Source organism: Hippopotamus amphibius, chromosome 6, assembly GCF_030028045.1.
Source record: "Hippopotamus amphibius kiboko isolate mHipAmp2 chromosome 6, mHipAmp2.hap2, whole genome shotgun sequence".
NCBI classification, from domain to species: domain Eukaryota; kingdom Metazoa; phylum Chordata; class Mammalia; order Artiodactyla; family Hippopotamidae; genus Hippopotamus; species Hippopotamus amphibius.
Window position 1 is genome coordinate 56018436 of NC_080191.1, and position 23198 is coordinate 56041633.

At 37.1% G+C, this 23198-nt stretch overlaps 1 pseudogene; it reads left to right on the top strand.

Annotated features, from left to right (window-relative positions):
• The first annotated feature begins 7388 nt into the window (after positions 1 to 7388).
• Positions 7389 to 8338, top strand: LOC130856024 (mitotic checkpoint protein BUB3-like; annotated as a pseudogene).
• The last annotated feature ends 14860 nt before the right edge of the window (positions 8339 to 23198 follow it).

A 23198-nucleotide genomic window follows, 5' to 3' on the forward strand; every position in this document is an offset into this window, starting at 1 on the left:
TCTTACCTAAAATGAAGTGATTCAGAAAAGTTGAAAGTAAGGGCAAAGATATAATAAAGTATACCTGTTATCAGTATCAGAAAAAGTTGAATTCAAGATGAAATATGTGAATAGGATAGAGTATTACTTCATAATGTTAAAGACCATAATCCCAATGAGGATATAAATTATCTTGAGTCTTAGGCAGCAAGTAGCAAAGCAACAGAAATGTCTTCGTAAAACAAACTACAGACACGGTGAGGTATATAAGAAAATATTTGACTATATGTGGGAGACATGCCTTAATTATAGATAGGAAGCCTCAATATTTTAAGATATTTTATACCTAAATTAATTTTTTTTATACTTTCAATCTATTTCAGTCAGAATCCTTCCATAAGGGCTTATGTTTTGTTTTGTTTTCGTATCTTTTTTGTTTGTCTTTTATCTTAGATGAAAATAGAGTCATGTTGGAAATAAAATTTGAGAAAAAGTCATCAAAATTATGAGAAAGAAAAGTATTGAGAAAGGACTTGGCCTATTAGATACTAAAATATTCTTAAAACTAAAGTAATCATGCAACAAAAATATCAAAAGAAAATAATGTACAAATGAATTGAACAAACAGTACAGAAATAGATCAAAGCATGTATGGATAATCAGTTGATGAGGGTAGAATTTCATTTCTAATAAATGAAAAAAATTGATTAGCAAATGTTTCAGGGAAAGCTGTATGGCCATAGAGAAAAATATTTCTCTCACTTAAACTAAAATAAGTTCAGTACAAATAAGAAACATAAATATTAAGATAAAATAAAGGCATACAATAAAAATAGGAAAATATTTTTTAAATATTTACATGGAAATTACTTTTCTTAGTGAGTTTTAGTGGTGGGTAATCGATTTTTTTTTAATTTTGAAGTTTAATTTTTTTAAATAAATAAATCTTACTATTTAAAATTTACATTTGAAACCAACTTTATGAGATTTAACTTGTATATAATTAGATGCATGGCATTTTAAGTGTAGGTACACACCCATGTTACCATCACCATTTTCAAGATACATAACACTTCCATCATCACAAAATGTTCTCTTATACCACTTCCCAGTCAATCTTCATTTTCCACCCTCTAGGTTGAAGCAAACATGGGTGTACTTTCTATCATTATAGATTAGGTTTGTGTGCCCTGGAGTTCTGTACAAATGAAATCATGCAATATGTGCTATTTTGTGTCTGGCTTCCTTCCCTCAAGATAAGTATTTGAAATTCATCCATGTTGCTGCATGTTTCAAGCATTCATTTTTTAATAGATGAATATACTATGATTTGTTTATTTGTTAATCTATTGGGCATTTCATTCCCAGTTTTTGGCTATTGTGAATAAAATTTCTATGAACATTTGTGTCCAAATCTTTGTACAGACCTGTGGTTAGCTGAGGAATAACCTCCAAAAATATCAGGTCCTAATCCCTGGAACCCATAGATGTTACCTTTTTTGGGACAAGGGGTTACACAGATAAAATTAAGTTAAACAATTTTGAGATGGGGAGATTAGCCTGAATTGTATAGATGGGTTCTAAATGCCATCACAAGTGTCCTTAGAAGAGAAGACACACAGGGAAGAGAAGGTGATATGAAGACAGAGCAGAGAGAGATAACCCTGTTATAGCAAGCTTCCATATTTGTGGTAATTTTTACAGCAGCCGTAACAGAATAACATAAGAACTATGTTTTGATTTTTCTTTTTTTTAACTTTTATTTTTATTAGGTAAATACCTAGGAATATCACTGCTGGATTGTGTGGTATGTATGTTTAACTTGAGAAGAAACCACTAAATTCTTTTCCAAAATGGCTGCACCATTTTCAATTTTCACTAGCAATGAATGAGAGTTTCATGTATTCCATATTCTCAACAACACTTCTTATTTTGTGTTTTTGTTTGTCTGCTTAGTTTTAGCCATTCTTGTAGTTATATAATGTTATCTCACTGTAGTCTTAATTTGCATTTTTCTGATGACTAAAGATTCTGGAGCAACTTTTATTTTGCTTGTTCGCCATTTGTATAGTTTCCTTTGTGAAGTACCTTCTCAGATATTGTGCCACTTTTAAAAAACTGAATTGCCTTATTAAAAAGATTTGAGAGTTCTTTATGTAGTCTAAGTAAAAGTCCTTTACCAGATATGTGTATTGAAAAAATGTTTTCTCCCAAGTTTGTCTTGCCTTTCATGTTGTTAATGTGTATTTCAAAGAATAAGTTTCTAATTTTGATGAAATCAATTTTATCAATTTTTAATGTTTATGATATTTATCTACCCCAAAAGTCAGAAAGATTTTTGTACTAGTTTGTTCATGCTGTTGTAATAACTGTGTAGCACCTTGCAGCTACCTCAGTCCCCCTGAACTCGGATCTCTCGCCTCAACTTGGTGAGACCAGTGTGCTGTGCTTGGGATCCCTCTCCCTGCCCTTGAATGTGTCTCTCCAAACAGGAAATGTGATGTGATTGTGGGGTTTACATTTGTTTTCATTATTTCAGGAATCAGACTCATGTGCTGCCTGTGCTCATTATGCTCCGTTTTGTAGCTCGTTTGTGGTCAGAAGGTAAATCTTGTTTTTATCAATCTATTGTGGCTGGAGGTGGAAGTCTCTGAAAAGCTATTTTTTTTTTTAAAGAATAAAGAAAATGATTAAACACTACCTGGGCAAGGGATGCTATTAAACCTTATTAAAAGACAAATTATATATTAAACCTTACTAAAGACAAATTATGAACTGTGAGTAACAGCCTTAGTATGGATTGAATGTTCTACTGTTTAATATAGAAAAATAATGTCTCAGTGGAAAATGCACAATGGGTCAATGGCTAATATGGCCTTGAAAATTACTTTGCTGAAGTGTACTTTGGCCATATAAATACTCTTTGAGGGTTAAATAAGCATTTGCCCTGGGAGAGCAATTCTAGCTAGCTGTTACAAAATTTTATATTATAACTTACTTCCTTAGGTGCCTGATGATTGTTAAACCAGAGCCTCCACTGAATGGACAGCATACAAAACAATCCCCTTCCCCGAAACCTAAACACAAACCCAAATCCAAACCCACTTACATCTCTACTAGACTAAGAATGTACTCTTTTTTATTTAATTGGAATATAATTGCTTTACAATGTTGTGTTAGTTTCTGCTGTACAACGAAGTGAATCGGCTATATGTGTATATATATCCCATCCTTCCCATTCACCCCCCCCCCATCCCACCCATCTAGATCATCACAGAATCACAGAGCACCAAGCTGAGCTCCCTGTGCTCTACAGCAGTTCCCACTAGCTATCCAGAATTGGGAGATTAGGTTTGACATAAGAATATACTCTTGACCTAGAGGTTGCTCAGTCATCATTTGACTGATGAGATGAGCTGGGATTTGAATTCACAGTCAGAAAGGGAGCACGTGAAAATTTAGAGTTCTCACTGTACTCCACGCAAAATAACCCAAAATCTCTGAACTCAGACATCGGTCACATTCTGCAAATGCTCAGACAGAAAAGTCTGGTGACCTACCACAAAGTAGGTATTAAGCAGGAGTTAGAAGTAAAAGGCAGGAGCTAGAACCAGAGGTCATGGGGACATAAAAGATGAAGTGGGTAGCATAAATGTGGCCAGGCTGAATAAACAAAGCAGCAGGAGAGAAAGGGAAGCAGATTAACAGAGAAAGATTACTGGAGTGGGATGACAAGAAGAGAGAAGCTTCGCTTTCCCCACAGCTATTTAGCCCTCTGGTTTCCAGCCCTTTCTGAGATTCTTTTTTTGTGCTCCAGACTTTCGCTTATAGTGGACAAGTGTTTCATTTGCTTGGCTAGCACACATGTCCATTTTTGCTTACCTAATTTTCTTAGGGGAACTATTCTTCCATTTGACACGGTCTTATGCTAACCCTCAGTCACCATTTCCCACCTGTCCCTATGCCCTCCACCCTGTTTATCAAAATGAAGAAACTGTCCCTCTTGCAATTGATATTCCACGAGTGCTTTTAGTTTCATTCCCTCTTTCCTTCTTAATGATTTCACTGTTTCAAATACCTCTTCCCTCTCTGGTATTAACAATTCTTCCATCTTAAAATTGAGATATTGGAAACAGACTGAAATAGTGATTTGTGTGCAAAAATTTAGAAGGGGGATGGGTCTCAGGAAACACATCTATAAATGAGCAAGGGAAGCAGTACTGGGCAGAAGGAAAATTAGTAGCTTTCCCTGTAGAGGTCTCAGGCAGTCCTGTGGAGAGAGCTAGCATGGTCCTCCAGAGTTGTCCCTAACTAAAGCAAAGGGCTGGGCAATTGATAGGGTTAGGGTTAGGGTCAGGGTCAGGGCTAGGGCTAGGGTTAGGGTTAGGGTTAGTGTTAGGGTTAGGGTCAGGGTCAGGGCTAGGGTTAGGGTTAGGGCTAGGGTTAGGACTAGGGTTAGGGTTAGGGTTAGGGTTAGGATTAGGGTTAGGGTTGAATGAGCTCTGATTGAGGCTATATAATGACATGCCCTGTACATGGGGTTTTCTAGGAGCTAGCTGCCAGCAGGTCCAATTGTGAGTAATTCTGTGAAGATGGGGCTCTCTCAAGACCTCCAAACTGGCATAGATTCTGCTCACGTTCCCCTCAGCTCTCTTCTCAACCATAGTCTACCTTTTGAGCTTTGTTTTTTGTCTCTGTGTTATCCAAATTTTGCGAGAATCCTGCTGAGTCCGTTTCGCCATATTCCTCCCTTCTCGACATCTGATCACTCTTGATATCTGCTCTTCGTATCCTGCTCTATCTCCTGGTGATGTCTCGTCACCCTGTCCTGCCTTTGGTAAGAATCCCATTAAGCCAATTTCACCAGAATCCCCTCTTAACTGAGATGTTTCCTCTTAGTAATTTTCCATCCACTGATCTCCACCCTGCTCCTTAACTATAAATTGAGTTTTCCTTTTTGTATTCAAAATTGAGCCCAGTTCTATACTGAAGTCTCTTTTCCCCCATGGTAATATTTTTTCTGAATAAAATCTGTTTTTACCCCTTTGCTGTCCAGCTCTGTTTATTCTTTGACAAAACCCACTGTGACTTCTCCAGCGACCGTTAGGCTTTGGTTTTCACCGATGCGATGGTTGCAAGGCTGCTGACTTTCAAGCTACCATGGAACTGGCAAGAAGGAGCTGGGAATAGGTGAGTTAAAAATGCCACATAGCTCACTGTTCTTACCGAGACTGTGTTGTTTTTCTTGAATAAATGGTTCTTGAGTTGTTGCAAGCCTTTGGTTAATTTCCAGAGTTCTGAAGAAGTTCATAATTTTGGCCAATGTCTTCATTGCTTTTATGAAGGAGAAAATTTTCAGAGGTCCTCATTCCATCACTCCAGAAGTGCTTCTGCTTATCTTGGAATTTAGACAATCATGCTGTAAAAATCGACTGGCATAAAGTGCATAGGACCTAAAAATTAGAGACAGAGCCTATCATTGCTTCACCAGAATACTGTAGTGATTGTCCCTGGCTCTGCTTTTCTTATGATATGAAATGATAGGTAAGAGCTAACCATCCTTTGAGAGGAGCTGGCTCATGTTAATGGCATAGACTTCCTCAACCATGAATCTCTTGTGAGCTAAAACAGAATGTGGAATGCCTACTGTTGGCTAAAAGACTGCTACCTTGTATCTTAGTTTCAAAATCTGGACCATTTTCCCAAGGCTTTAGGTCTTCCAACTCTTGTGTGAAATCCACAATTTCATTTGACTTATTTCCTATGGACAAGTGTAGGATTTTGTAGTTCAAATCCCTTCCCCAGAGGTCTTGGTGTGAAGGGATGCTCATGTGTGATAGACATCAAGCTCAAAGGCACTGCTTGTGATAATTTCAATCTTTATATATTAGGTACTTCTGTTCACCTCATTGGAGGGGAACACAGCCATCAGTGGTAGAGATACGCAATGAGACTTGTGTGCGGGGACTTTTCTGTCCTTTGTTCTTCCTTTAAGTACACGCTTTTCTGTGGTTTCTTTTTTTCTTCTTTTCCACACTGAAACTCATTAGGGGAGACACTTCAGTAACATTTCCCACATGCTTTGACTTTTTTTTTTTTTTTTGTGGAAAATGTTTCATTCTATTAGGTTAATTCCACCGCAAGGTATTTGCATAAGTGGTGTAGGTCTGGCCTTTTGACGTTATCTTCCTGAAGGATCTCTGATTGCTCACTCAGGCGTATTGTAGACGCAGGGTCTGGTCTCATTGAATCTTGTGCTATCTTTACCAAATCAAATCTGTAAAGTTCACTTGCAATTTAACGTATTGTTTTTGAGTCATCTTGACATTTTGACTTCATAAGTGTAAACTGAATACTGCATTTACTGGAAATTTGTTTTTAAAAATAAAACAACACAGGCCAGATCCCTGATCTACAGAGGCTTTATAAAATTAGGCAATGCTTATGAGATAATGCTCCTGAAAGGAATTTTTAAAAAGAAACTTACATCTAATGTTTTTAAAGCACATAAAAGAGTAAAACTATGTTCAAAGGAACAGAAACTATACAAGGAATAGTGTAAATTATTAGGATGGAATCTAGTTTTTTAAAGGGAAGGCAGAGGGAGAGTTCCCTGGTGGCCTAGTGGTTAGGAGTCTGGGCTTTCACTGCCATGGCCTGGGTTCAGTCCCTGGTCAGGAAACTGAGATCCCACAAACCATGTGGTGCAGCCAAAAGATACAAAATAAAAGGGGGGCAGACAGCGTAGTCAAATGTTAAAAGGGTGACAATGTTTAGCATTGTTGAAAGAACTGACAGAGAAGTTTCTCTTTATTTCAAAGTTATAAATATTATAAATAAATAAGCTTTTTGGTACAGTGAGCCTATATTTAAAAATCAATGCATATTGGTCTTAATTAATAGAAACTTTGGATAATTCATAATAAACATCTTATAGTAATATTGGAAGTTGAAATTTTCCTAGAGGATAATTTTTATTAATGACTTAAAGAGTCTAGAGTTAATTCTTGCTGCTGTATGGGATCAATTCCATAACTTTATTTTTCTTAACCATTTAGAAGTACCCAGGCATGTTGGCATTTAGAGGTAAACAAAACGGCTTAGTGGAGGTGAAGAGGAGTTTTGAGTATGCTTACCTCATGTATTCTGAGGTTAAGAATTTTTGGCAGTTTTAAAAGGTGTTTTGAGGGGGGTAGGATAACTGGGAAATTTGAATATAGGCTAGGTATTATGTGACATTATGAGATTATTTTAAATTTTTTTAGGTGTGAAAATGTTACTGTGATTATATGGAAATAAATGTTTATTTTTCAGAGATATACACTAAGTTATACGGAGGTGAGATGGTGTAACATCTGAGGGAAGCAAGGAGGAGGTGGCAGTGAAGTTCCTTCTGAGAGGAGCCCCGTATGTTCGGTTCTAATTAGTTCAAGCTGAACCACCTACCAAGGATAGTGTCTGCTTGTGAAGTCCAGCCCCAACACCTCCAGTTCCTGCTGGTCTCCTCCTGAGATGCGTGGGTGCATCTCCACGATGTGCTGGCCATTTGGCTCCAGTACCAGCATCCAGCTCTGTCTTGGACGTGTGTTCAGTCATCCAACACATGCCTTGAGTTGGGGACTAAACCCTCAACTGAAAACGCATGATTCCAACATTGATTAAGAAAATCTTGATCATGATGCCCCTATCATATGTGTTGAATACTGCCCAGAAGCGAATGTGGTGGTTACCGGGCATTGGGATCAGACAGTTAGATCGTGGAATCCTGGAACTCCTTGTAATGCTGGGAACTTCTCTCTGTGAATACCCTCTTTGTGTGGAGATCGACTGATTGTGGGCAAGGTGGGCAGTAAAGTATTAATGTGGGAATTACAGAACATGGGCTACGTGCAGCAGTGCTGGTCGTCCAACTGAAGAATCAGGCTAGCTGCATTTGAGCATTTTCAAAAAAGCGGAGTTATGCGTTAAGCTCTGTTGAAGATTGAGTGGCAATTGAATACTTGCTCCTGAGACCCGAGGTACAGTAGAAGCATGTCTTCAAGCGTCAAAGACTGAAAGAAAATAATATTGAGCAGATTTATCCAGTCAATGCCATTTCTTTTAACAACATCTACAATATATTTGCTATGGGTGGTTCTGATGGATTTGTAAATATTTGGGGTCCATTTAACAAAAAGTGACTGTACCTGTTCCATGGATACCTTTCCAGCATCCTATCACTTGTCTTCAGTAGTGATGGGACTACACTTGCAATAGCATCATCATACATGTATGAAACGGATAACATGGGACATCCTGAAGATAGTATCTTTTTATTTGCCAAGTGACAAATGCGGAAATAAAACCCAAGTCCACCTAATCATCTCCTGAGAGTGGTTTCTCTATGGAAAGCTTTTCTGCTTCCTACAAATAGATGTTTCTATTTGTAGGAGTCTTTGTGTTGGAGTCTTTGACACATTAGTTAGTATGAATTTCTCTGTTCTGCCTTACAAAAAACTTGTCTGTGTGCCTTTTCATACTGACTTTGTGTAGAATGAGGAGTCTTTGTATCTTTTGTATTTGTTATTTACTCTAAAATACTTTGATAGAAGAAAACTAAAAGAAGCAAATATGGCAAAATTTGAAAATCCGGGAGTGTTCATGATACCATTTTCTCTACTCTTCTATATATTTGAAAGTTTCAATAATAAAAAATTTAAAAAATGTTTTGTAGCTAAAAAATATTTTGGTAATTGAGATTTTGCAACATGGATTAACAAAATTTTTATTACTTTCTAAATTTTCTAAAGCCTTATGAAACTTTAAAATATAAATCAGAATTAAATATTTGATTAATTGATTGATTTGAAAGAAATTGAATATGAAGGAATATAAAAATTTTAAAAACTTTCCCATCTTTTTCTTTACTCCATCTTTTTTTCCTTCCTTCTTTACATTGTTATATAATTTTTACAAAAGTTTTCTAAACAAGAAAACATAAATAAGAAGTAGATGATAAAATTAGGGCCAAGAGGAAGTAAAGTAGAGCCAGTAATTAGATTAGTGGTCAAAAAAGAGAGTGTTACATCAAAGAACTTGCTAGCAAAGGGCCATGGATTTTGTTCTTAGCTTTCTAGCTGTAAATTTAAAAACAGGAATATGAATAGTTATATCATTCAGAGTACTCATAAAATAAAGGCAAATTATTCACCCAGGGAAGCACAATGATTTTAGATTTGAAGTTTATTCTAAACAGAATCTGTGTGATGTAGCAAACAAAGTCCTGAACAATGTGCTTAGGATAACTACAGCAAGGAGTTTTGTGGGGGTGTGTCTTAATTTAGGCAGTTGTCATTGTGACAGTAAATAATCACTTAAGAGAAACCTATCGGGGCAAATGCCATAGGATCACCCAGGTAAGCAGGATCTCAGAGGTCCTGGGAGATGGACGGAGTTCTTGAACAAAACTTCTTAACCATTTCAAAAACCCAAAGGGTGTTGCTAGATAAACATTAAAAGAAGATTCTAGGGATCCTGTAAGTTGTGTACGTTGGTGGGCATATATGGGCATGGGTGCGTTTTTCTGAGGACAGGGTTTGTAACTTTTATCAGGAGGATCTTTGCTTCAGAAAAGATTGAGAACCATTGATTTATAGAAATAAAGAGGCTGCACATCCATTATGGACATCTTTTTCTTAATGAGATTTTCAAAAATACATATGATAATGAGTTTTGAGACTGTGCTCTCTGCCTCCTTCTCAGAATGCAAAAATTAGGCATGCCCACTAAGAAAAGAAAACCTATGTCATATGAGTCAGCTCACCAGAGTAGACTTGATCTCTTATAAAAGTTGAGGCTCTACCTATCAGTAGAGAAACCTGCTTCACATATGCTCAGAGGTATATTTTCAGGAAAGATAAAGGTTTTTATAGAAAATAATTTTGTGTACACTACAAGTGAAATGAAAAAAAATCATGTACTGCATTAAGTTTAACATGAATATTGTTAAAGCTGGTGTAATCAGAAGCTTATCTTGAACATCACAAAAGATAAGTTGAATAAATCACCCATAGACAGTCTGGCTTTGAATGATGCAATTTCCTGGAACAATACACTAACATAAATTTCTTGCAAAATGTATTCCTCTGTAACTGAATGAGGTACCTTGCCGAATGGGGTTGTTAGCTGTAAATAAATTAAAAGTTTTCTCTCTGGCAATAGAGAGTCAGGCCAGAAGTTTCTTAAGGTCTTGGCTAGATCATAAGTATAAAAATTTATTATGCATCTTATGTGAGTGAGTACAAATTAAGGTTTCATATATATTTTATATATTAAAGGTCTATATTAAGACTATGTACAGTACATTATATTTACATATATAGTCAATATATTTTCTTAATATATAAAATATATACTATATGAAATTTTAATTCATACTCATATGGATATATACACATACATGTGTATATATATTATTATTACATAAAATATACAAAATATGCCTTTGTATTTATATATCTATATATCTATATCTATATCTATATCTATCTATATATCTATCCCAGAGAGATCGAGTAAATTGCTTAAGGTTTTACACTGTATGTAAATGGTGGAGTAGGATTCAAACCAAGGCATTACAACTCCTGAGTGTACACTTTAGCCATTAAGATAGACCCCCTCCATGTACAATAATATAATCATGTTCCTTGCTTATAAAAGAAGATGCCTTTTCACCGTCTGTGTCCAGTAGAGGAGCAATGCATCTATTGCACTCAAAATGCTATTCAATTATTAAAGAACAAGTTCATATGAAAGAAAGAATATCTATCCCTATTATTTTCTCCTGGAAACAATTAACTGCTCTGTTAAGAGCATTTGTATAGTGAACATTTTGTTTAAGGTTTCACAGCTGAGAGAGGTCTAGAGCAGCTAATATAATAACTGGACATCTCCTTTTAGTCAGCTAATGTTTAAGTGTAGGAAGTATTGTTTCATTTGTATGTAATTGAGTGTCCACTTAAATGATTTATTCTTCATTCTTTCAAATTTCTCCAGCCAGCTTTATGACTGTTTACATCAGAATTGACACAGTTATTCTACCCTGGGGATTTATCCCAATGAAATTATTTGCAGAAAGCAAAAAAGCTATATTCATGAAGATATCCAGTATGTCTTTATTTGTAAGAGAATATAAGAAAATACTGGAAAGAAAAAACCCCAGAGAACTTATATTAAGGGGGATAAAGATAGCTATATCAACACAATGCAATATTATAAAAATATTATGTATAATTATAAAAAGTTGTAAAATCATGGAAAAGACTGGTGAAGCATCAAGAAAGGATAGCAAAATACTAATTTATAAACACATACCTAACAGCTGTTGTAATTTCAACAACCAAAATTATATACTTGTAAAAAGAAATGTGAAAGAAATGGAAATAGTCATACTGTGATGGAATTATAAACATTTGCCATTCTTTTCTTAATCTTGTGATTTTTATTTCATAAATATTTCAAAAATTCCTTCACAAGTTCTTGGGTTTTCATTAGAGTTTTTCAGATTTCATTGGTCATTAATGGACTTCGTATTTTCTAAATACTGGCTCCTCCCACTCATTAGTCGACAATATTGTGCCAATTAACTAACTTCTCTAGACTGCATTTTTTTTCCCTGCTGAAGATGGAGAAAATAACACTTCGCTCGTAGGATTATTTAGGTCAAATGGGATAGCATTTAATATACAGTGTTTCCTACTACTAGCATGTCCTTTAAAAAAACAAAAGGAGCAGGGATTTCCCTGGTGGCGCAGTGGATAAGAGTCTGCCTGCCAATGCAGGGGACATGGGTTTGATCCCTGGTCTGGGAAGATCCCACATGCTGGGGAGCAACTAAGCCCAAGTGCCACAACTACTGAGCCTGCGTGCCTAGAGCCCATGCTCTGCAACAAGAGAAGCCACCACAATGAGAAACCCGTGCACCACAATGAAGAGTAGCCCCTGCTCACTGCAACTAGAGAAAGGCCATGCTCAGCAATGTAGACACAACGCAGCCAGAAAAAAAACAAAACAGCCCCCACAAAACCCCCCAAAACAACAAAACCAAAAAGAGCCTAAGTGGTTAAACAAACTCAGCTACCATTTTGTTGAGTGTTCAGAATTTTACACTAACGTATGGGACATTACCATTTCATGGTGAGAGAAAGAATGTGATTAACAGTCAGAATGAAAGTTACTCTGTTTTTAACTCTGTCTTGGGATAAATAATGAATCATAAAATACCAAATATCAGATACAGCTTCATTTATTTTGATCTTTTAAGGGAGAAAAGTTATTTCAATTAAAAGAAACTAAAACTCATGAATAAAAATTTGAAACATTGAGAAAAAGAGGAAAAAGATAAAACATTATCAATGGCTCCCTCCAAAAGTATAGCTCCATTAACATTTTGGGTGGGGGATAGGGTTTACTCTCAGCTTTCTGTTTCCTACACATAGAATACTTTTCCAAAAGTAATACAATTATATTTGCAATTTTGTATTTCTCTTTCCTCATTAGAAATGGTTTTCTTTGTTGCTAGTTTCTTTAAACAGAATGGTAAAATGGCAACATAATATTACATTGATTGGGTAGCATAATTTATTAAAATGTTTTACAATAATGTACCTTGTTTTTCACTACTAAAAAATAAAGCTATAATGAACATTTTTGTGCATAAGCTCTTTCGGTTTTTAGGATTATTTCATTATTACTTTAGAGTGGTTTTCTAGAAGTAGAATATTGATTTAAATCATGAATATTTGTAGGGATTTTGATATAGAGTGATACACTACATTGTCAGCAAAGAATGAATAAAGAATAAGACAAAACCCAAAAACTTAGAATTTTTGAAAAATTAGAGTTTCTATCATTTAAACTTGTTTCTTTTATCTTCCATAACTATATGGTAGAATTTTTTTACTGTGTTTATTGACCATTTTAGTTCTTCTGTGTGGATTATTTATTCATATTGCTTATACCTTATTTTTAGGCACTTAATATTTCATTACCTATTCATATGAATATTTGCATTTAGAAAATTATTACCTTTTAGCATGTTTTCTTCAAGTATTTCTCCAGTGTCTTTCCATTTTAAATTTGATATTTTTAAACAAACAAAAATTTTACACATAATGATTTCAAATGGGTCTATGACTTCTTTTGTAATTTTTTATTCACTGTAAATTTTACATCTTTCAATATCATAAACTTGATAAATATTCAATTCTGTTTTTTAAAAAATGTTACATCATCATTCAGTCTCATTTATTTGTATCTAACTATTTTGGTGAAAATTGAACTCAATTGTTTGTTCATGTTCGTCTCCTGTCAGAGGAAGGTGTTTGTTTTCACTACAAAGTTCTTTTCCCTTTAGATTTATTAACTTCCAGGAGTAAAAGGAAAAAATAAAATTAAAGAAGAAATGACTCATTCTGAAATGTTAAAATTATTAATTCCCTTATCCTTTATTAAAAAAAAAATATCATTTGAGTAACTGAAAGTTCTAGAATGTCCTTATTTTCTGATAAATGCTTAGAAATTTGCTTCTTTTCTTACTGTTTAGTCAGAAAGAATCTTAGGCAAATTGACAAAAGAGCTCTAAATAATCAAAAGTAGACTAATATGAACTAGAAACTTGAAAAATAAACAAAAGGAAAATCAATACAAGCATGCGTCATTTTATTGCACTTCACAGATAGTGTGTCTTTTACAAATTGAAGGTTCATGGCAACCTTGTGTTGACCAACTCTATTGCTGCAATAGAACTGTCATATTTCAGATGCTTTTTTCTCACTGTCATTCACTATATTGTTCTTTTATGTCAAACATTTTGATAATTATATCAACTTCTGTTGATATTTGTTCATATTAGTATTTTATAATCTCTACCAATTTATTTATTTTTTTCCCAACGCTTCCATGTACACAATGTGGATATCTTCCACTCTGGAGAGAATTACTTAGAATAGTGCTTCTCAAACTATCTACATTGAAGGACCAGGTTTTTTGATGTTTTGTTTTTGTTCTCAATCTATTGTGAATCAATTTTATTATACACCAAAGGAAATGAATTACTGGCAAAATGAAATTAATGTGAGAAAAGTGTATAGACCTCACATTTTTACTATTAAATTCAGTAGTTATGTTGTTCTGTCAAGTTGCTATAAAAGTTTTAAAATGTTGAAATATATATATACACACATATATACACACATATATATGCATATATATAAAACTACTCTATTCTTGGATACCTCTTTTAAAATTTTTTTTATTTTATATTGGAGTATAGTTGATTAACAATGTTGTGTTAGTTTCAAGTGTACAGCAAAGTTCAGTTATACATATACATGTATCTATTCTTTTTCAAATTCCTTTCCCACTTAGGTTATTACAGAATATTGAGCAGAGTTCCCTGTGCAATACAATAAGTCCTTGTTGGTTACCTATTTTAAATATAACAGTGTATACATGTTAATCCAAAACTCCTAGTCTATCCCTCCCTGTCACTCTTCACCCCTGGTAACCATAAATTCATTCTCTATGAGTCTGTTTCTGTTTGTATCAGACTCTGTTTGAGTCTGTTTCATTTGTATCATTTTTTTTTTTTAGACTCCACATATAAGCCGTAGCACATGATATCTCTCTTTCTGTTTGACTTACTTTCACTTAGTATGGTAATCACCATATCCACCCGTGTTGCTGCAAATGACACTATTTCATCCTTTTTAATGGCCGAGTAATATTCCATTGTATATATGTACCACAACTTCTTTATCCATTCATCTGTTGATGGACATTAGGTTGCTTCCATGTCCTGGCTACTGTAAACAGTGCTGCAATGAACATTGGGGTGCATGTATACTTTTGAACCAAGTTTTTCTCTGGATATATGCCCAGGAATGGGATTGCTGGATCATATGGTAGCTCAGCTCTATTTTTAGTTTTCTAAGGAACCTCTGTACTGTTCTCCATAGAGAGCAGTAAAGGTATGTAAAGAAACTTTTACATACCTCTTTACAATTTCATGTATCTCTTAAAAATATTACATATTAAATGCATGTATTTAGAACAGCAAGTTAAAGAGAAAATTGTCAGTAACACTTCCTCCTCCCCCAGCTCACAGGGATAATTACTATTATGTATCAATGTGTATCCCTACAGAACTTTTATGTGTATGCACACAATATATAGCCCAAATGGGGATCATATCCTAAAGAGCATTTTGACAGTCTTTTTTTTTTAACTGGTGTTAACATATCTCTATTTTGAAAAATAAACCTTTTTGGAGTACACAATACTCCATTTATGCATATACCATAACTTATTTTACCAAATGCAAATTCAAAAAATACTTATTGGCCACATAATGCATGGTGTAGAGGCTGTAGTAAATGCTGGAAAGAGTCATGAAAATGAAACAGACACAGCCCTTATTTTTTGGAAACATATATTCTAATGAGGGAAAAAGACCTTTACGTTATTTCCACATATTGCTACCAGTCATTGCTTTCTTCAGAAAAATAACTGGGCTCCTCATTAATTATTTGTCCAGTCCAAATTCCTAGAATTAGAATTTTTTTTGTCAATAACAGAGCATATGTTTAAATATTTCTAGCATCTGTAATATATTGTACATATTTTTCCAAATTCCCAGAATATCTACATAATTCATAGTTAGTTGCATTTACTAAACATTCTTCAATAAAAGTACTATAATTTTAAAATTTGTGACATATTGATAGACCAAATTTTATCTCAATATTTTAATGTGAATTCCCTTTTTACCTAATAAAATTGAATATTTTTTCATGTATTCATTGGCCTTGAGTATTTCTTTTTTTATATAAATTACCTATGAAAGTATGCTTCTTACTCATTTTTTTTTTAAACTGGAGTGTTCATGTCATTGTTACAAAAATTTTGCCATCACTTTATATATTACACATTAAACATAAGAAGCCCTCCTATGTTTTAATGATTTTATCTATTTTAATTCGCTTTTGTGCAAAAAGGGGGCAGGGCTTCACCTTGGAACATTACTTAGTCAAGTGCAAATCTGAGTCATCTCATTTGGATAACGGGGGCTGTGGTTGCCACCTCCACCTGTTTCGAACCAGAGCAGTTAACAAAGCCTCCTATGGTTGAACTAATCAGCTTTGACTCTATCGCGGAGCATGTGACATAAGCGCCTCATATGGAACGAGCAGCCCATAGCTGCCCTACTAGTACAATACTTAAGTGCAAGCCCAGTGTGCACAATTTCCCCCTCTCCACTCCTTCCTCCCAGAAAATGTAATGAAAGCAAGACACTGTCTATGTTTCTAATTGGCAGCGTCCGCATTTTTTTTTTTCATTGCACAAGGCTTCCCCTCTGAGTTAGTGAAGAAGGGCTTTCGGATTATGGAGTGGCAGCTATTTCTCTCTTACCTTTGAAACTTGGGGTGGTCTCTACATTGAAGGTCGCGATCCCAGGGAAACTGACTCTGAGATAAAGATTCCAATTCAAGAAGTTTATTGGAAAGTGTACCACGAGACAAAACCTGTGGAGAAGTGGAGAAAACAGGATTGGACGGCAGGAGAAGAAAGTAACCCACAGTGCAATTTTCCCAAAGGTCTCAGCTGATGCCACAGGGAACTCATGCCCCACACTGGTCACTCACTGGAAGTGGGCTAAACCCTGTCAAGGGAGCATGGCCTCGCACAAAGTGAATCTCTTCGGCCAAGGCCAACTCCCAAGCATGTCAGACAAGGGTAAACTACCAACACGCCCGATACCTGAGGGCTTTGGTCTTGGGGCAGCTGGAGCAATCCGTCTGGCACATGACAGCATTCACTGCAGTCCTCTCCTTATGCTTATGTAGTACATTCTGGAAGGAGCTCTTGCAGAATTCTGATGCGTCTCTTTTCCCAAGGATATTTGTAAAAGGGTAGTGGAACGAAATACAACCCCTGCTGCTGCTGATGGTGTATAATTCACAATTGAGACTGACACTCATATTCTGTACTACTGTCCTGTCTAGACATCCCTCAGTCTGGAGGATCACACCTGAAGGACTCCATAGCACACCTGTAGGGTGAGATGACATAGACTCTCATCCAGGAGACGTCTGAGTGTCTGGCCACCATCATCTCCTCAGGATGTGACTTCTGTTTTTGTCCATTATACACAACGGAAGGTAGAGCACCAAAAGACAGCATGCCTTCAGTGTGAAGGGGACTGCTGCAGTATCCCCAGATGGTCTCAAGACCTCTATAAACCCACAAGCCCAGATTTGCAGGAGTGGCAACCATGAATTCCTCCAGTGGGTCACTGAGAATGATGGTAAACAGGGTCCATTCCTCAGTTCCCAAGTTCAAGTATTCTACCTATTGGCCAGGAGCTTCCAGGAGGGACAACATGAAATTTCATCAGGGGGTCCCCTTGTTATGTGCCTTTGTTGCATCTCCACTGCTATAAGGGGCCCCCCGGGTCCTCTGTGGGATCCCGTTTCTGTAGATCAAGCACTTGGTAAATCCTTGGATAGTAGAACAGGCTGCGGCCTAGCTGTCAGTAAAGGCAAAGCCATGTCTAGAATATGTACCAATTTCTCTTTTCCTATTTTTTCAACTTTGTATTTTTGTTACAGTTGTCTTTTCTTGCTTTACTTTCGTTTAGTTTTCTATCTTTGTGTTTATAATTTTCTTTTATTCTTCCCCAGTTTCTGACAATTTAATTAGCTTTTTTTTTTTTTTAAATTAATGATCAGTTAGCACATCAGCAATCAAAACGCTTCTAGTAGTACTTTTCAGTGCACTGGAACATTTAAAAAATTTTAAGATGATGAGCCATTTATATTTTATCCAAAATGTAGACTGAAAAAATATAAGGACTGTTTATTAGTTATTTTTCACTAACTTGTGTTGAGCAGAAATAAATAATAGAAAACAGTTTATTTCTTACAGTATTTTGGCACAATTACTGTCATATAGGAATAACTTATAATTTTGTTTTGGTTCACTAATCATAATTCTTTAAGGCAAATTTCTCCTAGCTTCTCTTCAATTTGGCTTCTTTTATTTAACTCCTAGAAACTTTATTCCTGAAGACACATGTGGTTCTGTCACTCAGTGGCCATGCAAGAGGTCCTAGTGGATAACTTATTCTTCTGGGGACCTGATCATTTGCATTAACCAGATTAGGCCAGTGTTCTTACTTGCCAAGCAGGGAGGGGCCAACTGCCTTTAGTGGAACCAGTGAGAACAATGAACAGGTCACATTTGGGTCCCCAACTCTGACCTCCCCAGTGCCCCTCAGAAGGTTTGACAACCTCCAGAGAAAAGAGGAGAACCAGGCAGTGAAAGAACCTAAACCCCCAATGTAACTACGTATTCATCCAATATATTTTTTTGTTTGTTTCTGAACCTAGAAATGCTTGTTAACTAGAACTGGCAAGTTTGGACTATCCATTAGCAGCAGAAATAAGGACTCCTAGAGCTAACTGAAATTTTACAGAAATAAAGTACATCCCTTCCCCCCAGAGTTTGGGACTGTACATTTAAAACAGTCATGAAAAATGCTCAGATTTTCCCATATTAAATATAAACTCTTTATTCTCATTTCTCGTGAGCTATTGTCACAGTTGCTTCTTCATGACAAAACTGAGCTCCTTGAAATCCTTCCCTTTTCCTTCTCTTTTTCCATTCCACCCCCTCCTCACCTCCCACAAGCTACTGTGGTCTGACTGTTGCCCCTAACACCCAATGAAATGACTCTTGTCAAAGATACCTCATGTCTGTCAAATCCAGGGGGACCTTTTCGGTTCTGCTCTTTCTGTTGCCCCAGAGACCTGACTGGAATTTCTCCCCTTCCTTAATTTCTCCCCTTTGCTTTCTCAACTACCCTGCTCTTCTGCTTCTGTGCTGTTCTTTCTCGGTCACATTCAAGGACTTCCCCTCTGTCCATTCCTCAAATATTGGTTTTCCCTTCAAAAGTCTGCTCAGGCCTTTCTCTTCTCACTCTCCACTCTCTCTTCCTGGGCAAGCTCGTCTACTCATCTGCCTTCGACTGTAATATCTATGCTAGTGACTCTCAAATCACTGTCTCCAGCACAGATTATTGCCCCCATAAATAACTACCTACGTCGGAATGTGTCATACGTAACTCACATCCAACCTCAAAACAGAATGAATCATCATCCCTTTAAAATCTGTTCCCCTTCCTGGATTTCTCGTTTCTCATTTTGGCAAATGGCATCAACTGACTGAAGATATTTTCTGTTTTCTAATGTTCTCGGTCGCCATTCAGACTATTGAAATTAACTCACTGAAGAATGAATGATTAAAAAGACAATCCATTGAGCTTCTCAACATTGTCTAAATATTCAACTGTGTATCTCATGTTATATCATCATCAACATCATCATTATTATTTTATTATTATTGTAATGTTTAATTTCAACCCTCCTTTGCCATGAAACTATTTCTTTGATCATAAAAATTATATTTCTGCCTGCCCCCTAATAAGATCTCACCTTTTATTTTCCATGAAAGCCATAAGATGGAATTTGCTCAGCTTCCTACCGCTAAATTCTCACATCTACTTGCAGCTGTGTCAGATCTTGTCTTCTTTCTCCAGGTGCCATGGAGTTTAATAGGCCGTACTGACTAGTCAGAAGCCTTGCGCCATTGATTAATCACTTTTGGGTCTTGCATCTCCAACATTTTCTTTCCACAGTTTTCTTTCCATCTTCACTGAAACATGCTGAAGCCCCTTTCACCATGTAAAGCCTCTTCATTCCAGGTGCTCTATTGTCCTCCTTCTCCTTCTTCACAGCCAGCATTTTCAATAGAGTTTCTGGCTTCCTTTATTTACTTTCTGCTGAAACCCCAACACGTTTGGATCTGGACTCTTTTCTTCACTGTCTTTCCAATACTGCTTTTGCTGAAAATCCCATGTAAAAATTTTTTTAATGCAAAATTTCCAGTCAGCCTCTTATTTGGACTCAGAAGGATTCAGTACTACTGAGCACCCTGAAAAAAAAAGTAGCTTCCATTTCCGTTTAAAACTCATATTCTCTGTTTTTTGTGCAGGCTTCTTTTCACTTGACCTTCTCCACCCAGTGATAAACCACGAGGTGCCTTAGGGTTCTGTTCTGACCCCTCTTCTCTCTCTACATTACCTTCTTAGGCAACCCAACCTGGTCCTGTGGTTTCTTTTACCTTACTCAAGTTGATGAATCTGGTATATCTCCTACCCATATGTTTCTTTTGAACTCCCAAGCCATATGTCCCTTCGTCTGCTCTCCATTCATTCTGGGTAACTGACATAACTCCTTCAACTCAACATGTCCAAGATTTAACTTATCCTCATCCTCTTCACCCAACCTGATGAAGAGTCAGTCTGTTTCTTCTTCTCTATCTCCTATTCTGTTAGAGGCTACAACCACCCATCTTGTTCAAGTTAGAAACCTGGGAAACCTCCCTGACTTCTGCCCCACATCCCTCATACCTCGACAGTCACCAAGTAACCCAACCACTGCGACCACCTAAACCAAGACACTTTTATATTTTCACTTGCCCCATCTCCTAACTGATTGCTTTGATAGGAATTGCTGGGAAAAACCCACCTTGGGGTTTATGCCCTTTTAAGCAACTCCCATCCACACGCACTCATTATGACCACATACAGTCATCTTGAAATGTTCTTTCATGGCTTTATAAGATCAGTGGATAGAGTATTCAAATCCTACATCATGAGCTATAAAAGCTACTATGATGGTTTGAGCGAGAGCATCTTGAGTGCGGGCATCAGTGCCATGGCTTTGGTATGTGAGCATGTGACTGACGTGGTAGATACGTGCTAGAGGATGGTGAATTGTTCTTGCCCAGGTTCTCCAGACACTGAACCCCAGGACAGTCTAACTACTTAATGTCAAATCACCTTCAAGTCAACGAACTGCCTGGCTCCTACATACCTTGCCACCTGAGAAAAGAGTAAGGAATTTACCCACCAGGTCCTTTCAAAAGGAGGGGAGGATGGCCAGCTCTCCAACATACACACAAATCCTGGGCAGATTCTCTTGTATATCCTAAAAATGTTCTCCACCAGGCAAAAGACCCAGCTTTTGGAAGCACAGTGGGTGTGAAGAGCATGCTCACCCATTCCACTCTGCCCTGTCCCTGTCCACTTACCCCTGTCCTCAACTCAGCCTGCATCTTAATCCCCTTTTTTGACTAAAGTGTGTTCCCTTTTATTCCTACTGTGTACTGTGAGGCAGCTTTAAGTTCACTTTTATTTTCCTCATATTCTGTAAATTAAAATGTCTGTAAAGACATTCTGGAAAGGAAATCTGTTTTAGTATCCTCTGGAACTAGAATACTAGTCTCGGCAGACGGACATTCTGGTTTTTCTGTACCCAGTACTTTACCTGTTCTCTATACAGCAGCCAGAGGGATCTTTTTAAAAAACAAATACAAGCTCCTATCATACCCCTATTTATTGACTCTCCTTTTCCTTAAGATAAAGTTTCATATCAATTTCTCATTTATGCCATAACTCCAGGTCTTCTAAATAATTTTTTTTGGTTATACCTGGAATGTTCTTCCCTCTTTCTCTCCTTTATTTTTTAAGCCAAGGTTCACACACTCAAAAAACCTTAGCTTTGATATGACATCAGCAGAAATACCTGCTCTACCTCTCATAGTACATCATACATTTTACATCAACTCACCTTATAATTACGTATTAAGTATCTATATTTTCCATTGATTTTTACTCTCCTTGAGAGCTGGGACAGTGTTTGGCTTTTCAACTTTGTGTCCCCAAATGAAATAGAAAATGATGCCTCTTTTGGATATTGAATCTCCATAATCTCTCAAAACAAAGTGGCAGGACTACATTATCTTAAATTCTTTCTAGCTAAAAATGATGGTTTTATGAGTCAGAAATTAGAACATCAGTCTCTCAGCCTGGGAAGTACAGTGAAATGACTACAGATACAGGATATTAGAATGATGATTAACTAAAAAAACAAAGTTTATCAAATAGCCACATCTCCTGCTTCCTCGACAGTGAGGGTTTATTTCCTGAGGATGAGGCGCCAGGAGCCCTGGAGAGGTGGAGGCCATGTTGGCCTCAGATCTCCTTCCCGGGGCCATTGTGCTGCTCCCCACAGAGACACCACCAGGGTTTGGTGTTTGGCTTCTGGCAGTACATTGACCTTTCCTCCCGACATGTGTTACGATAGATCCAGCCTCTTTTCCTGGGGGGACTTGAGTAACAACAAGGGTCTGAAAGGGCTTCTCGTTTATTCGTGTTTCACAACCTTCAAAAACCAATTGCTCACCAATCCGACAGACGTGCTCAGGGCTAGAGTGACCGTCCTATAAGTTTCCACATTGATTATTCTAAGGCTTCTCTCAACTTAAATTTAACATATTAAAACTTTAAAAATGAGCATGTCTTCTAAAGCTATTGGATCCTAAAATTAAGTGTCTTTAGTTATCCCTAGAAGTGTGAGTTTGGGTTTGCGAGTGGAAGTACGTGAGGTACGGTCTGGGCAGGACACACACGGCTCTCTCCCGAGGTTAACTGAGCAGGGTTTAATAAAGATACAGGAGAGTTTAATAAGGACCGAGGAGAGTTTGATAAACATGTTGAGAACCAAAGAGGTGGCAAAGAACCCACGGAATAGCCTCAGCCCCTAAGCTTTCGGCACCTCTAGGGCTTCAGGAGAGGGGCCACCTTACAGATTCTGGGTCTTGGGGGAGGGATGGAGTCTCTTCCAACTATGGCCTGTGGAGAATAAATACTCAGAACCCGTTTTCTTCTCGTCTTTGGTCCCTTTAGTTTCCTACCAGTGCCTCTTTTTGGCTAAACCCAAGCGGGAGGACCTCAGAGCATGGATGAATCTGGAGGTCCACCTTCAAAGGCACAGAAAGCAGAGTGCAGAAGAGCAGAGGGTCGATCCAAAGGGGCAATGGGTGAATATTCAGCAGAGGGAGGCACCTAGGTTTGTACCCTGTGGGATCAGATCTTGCCTGAGAGCAAGTCAAAACTCAGGCTTCCCTAAGGTCACATAGGACTGAGACGAAACAAAACAGACTAAGAGCCTGAAGGCCGAGAATTGGGCTGGGGAAGCCTAGGTAGGGAACCAGATGTCAAAACTGGGGACCAGCCAGAAGACTGAAGGACAAGGGGTTGGAGGAAGACCTGAGGG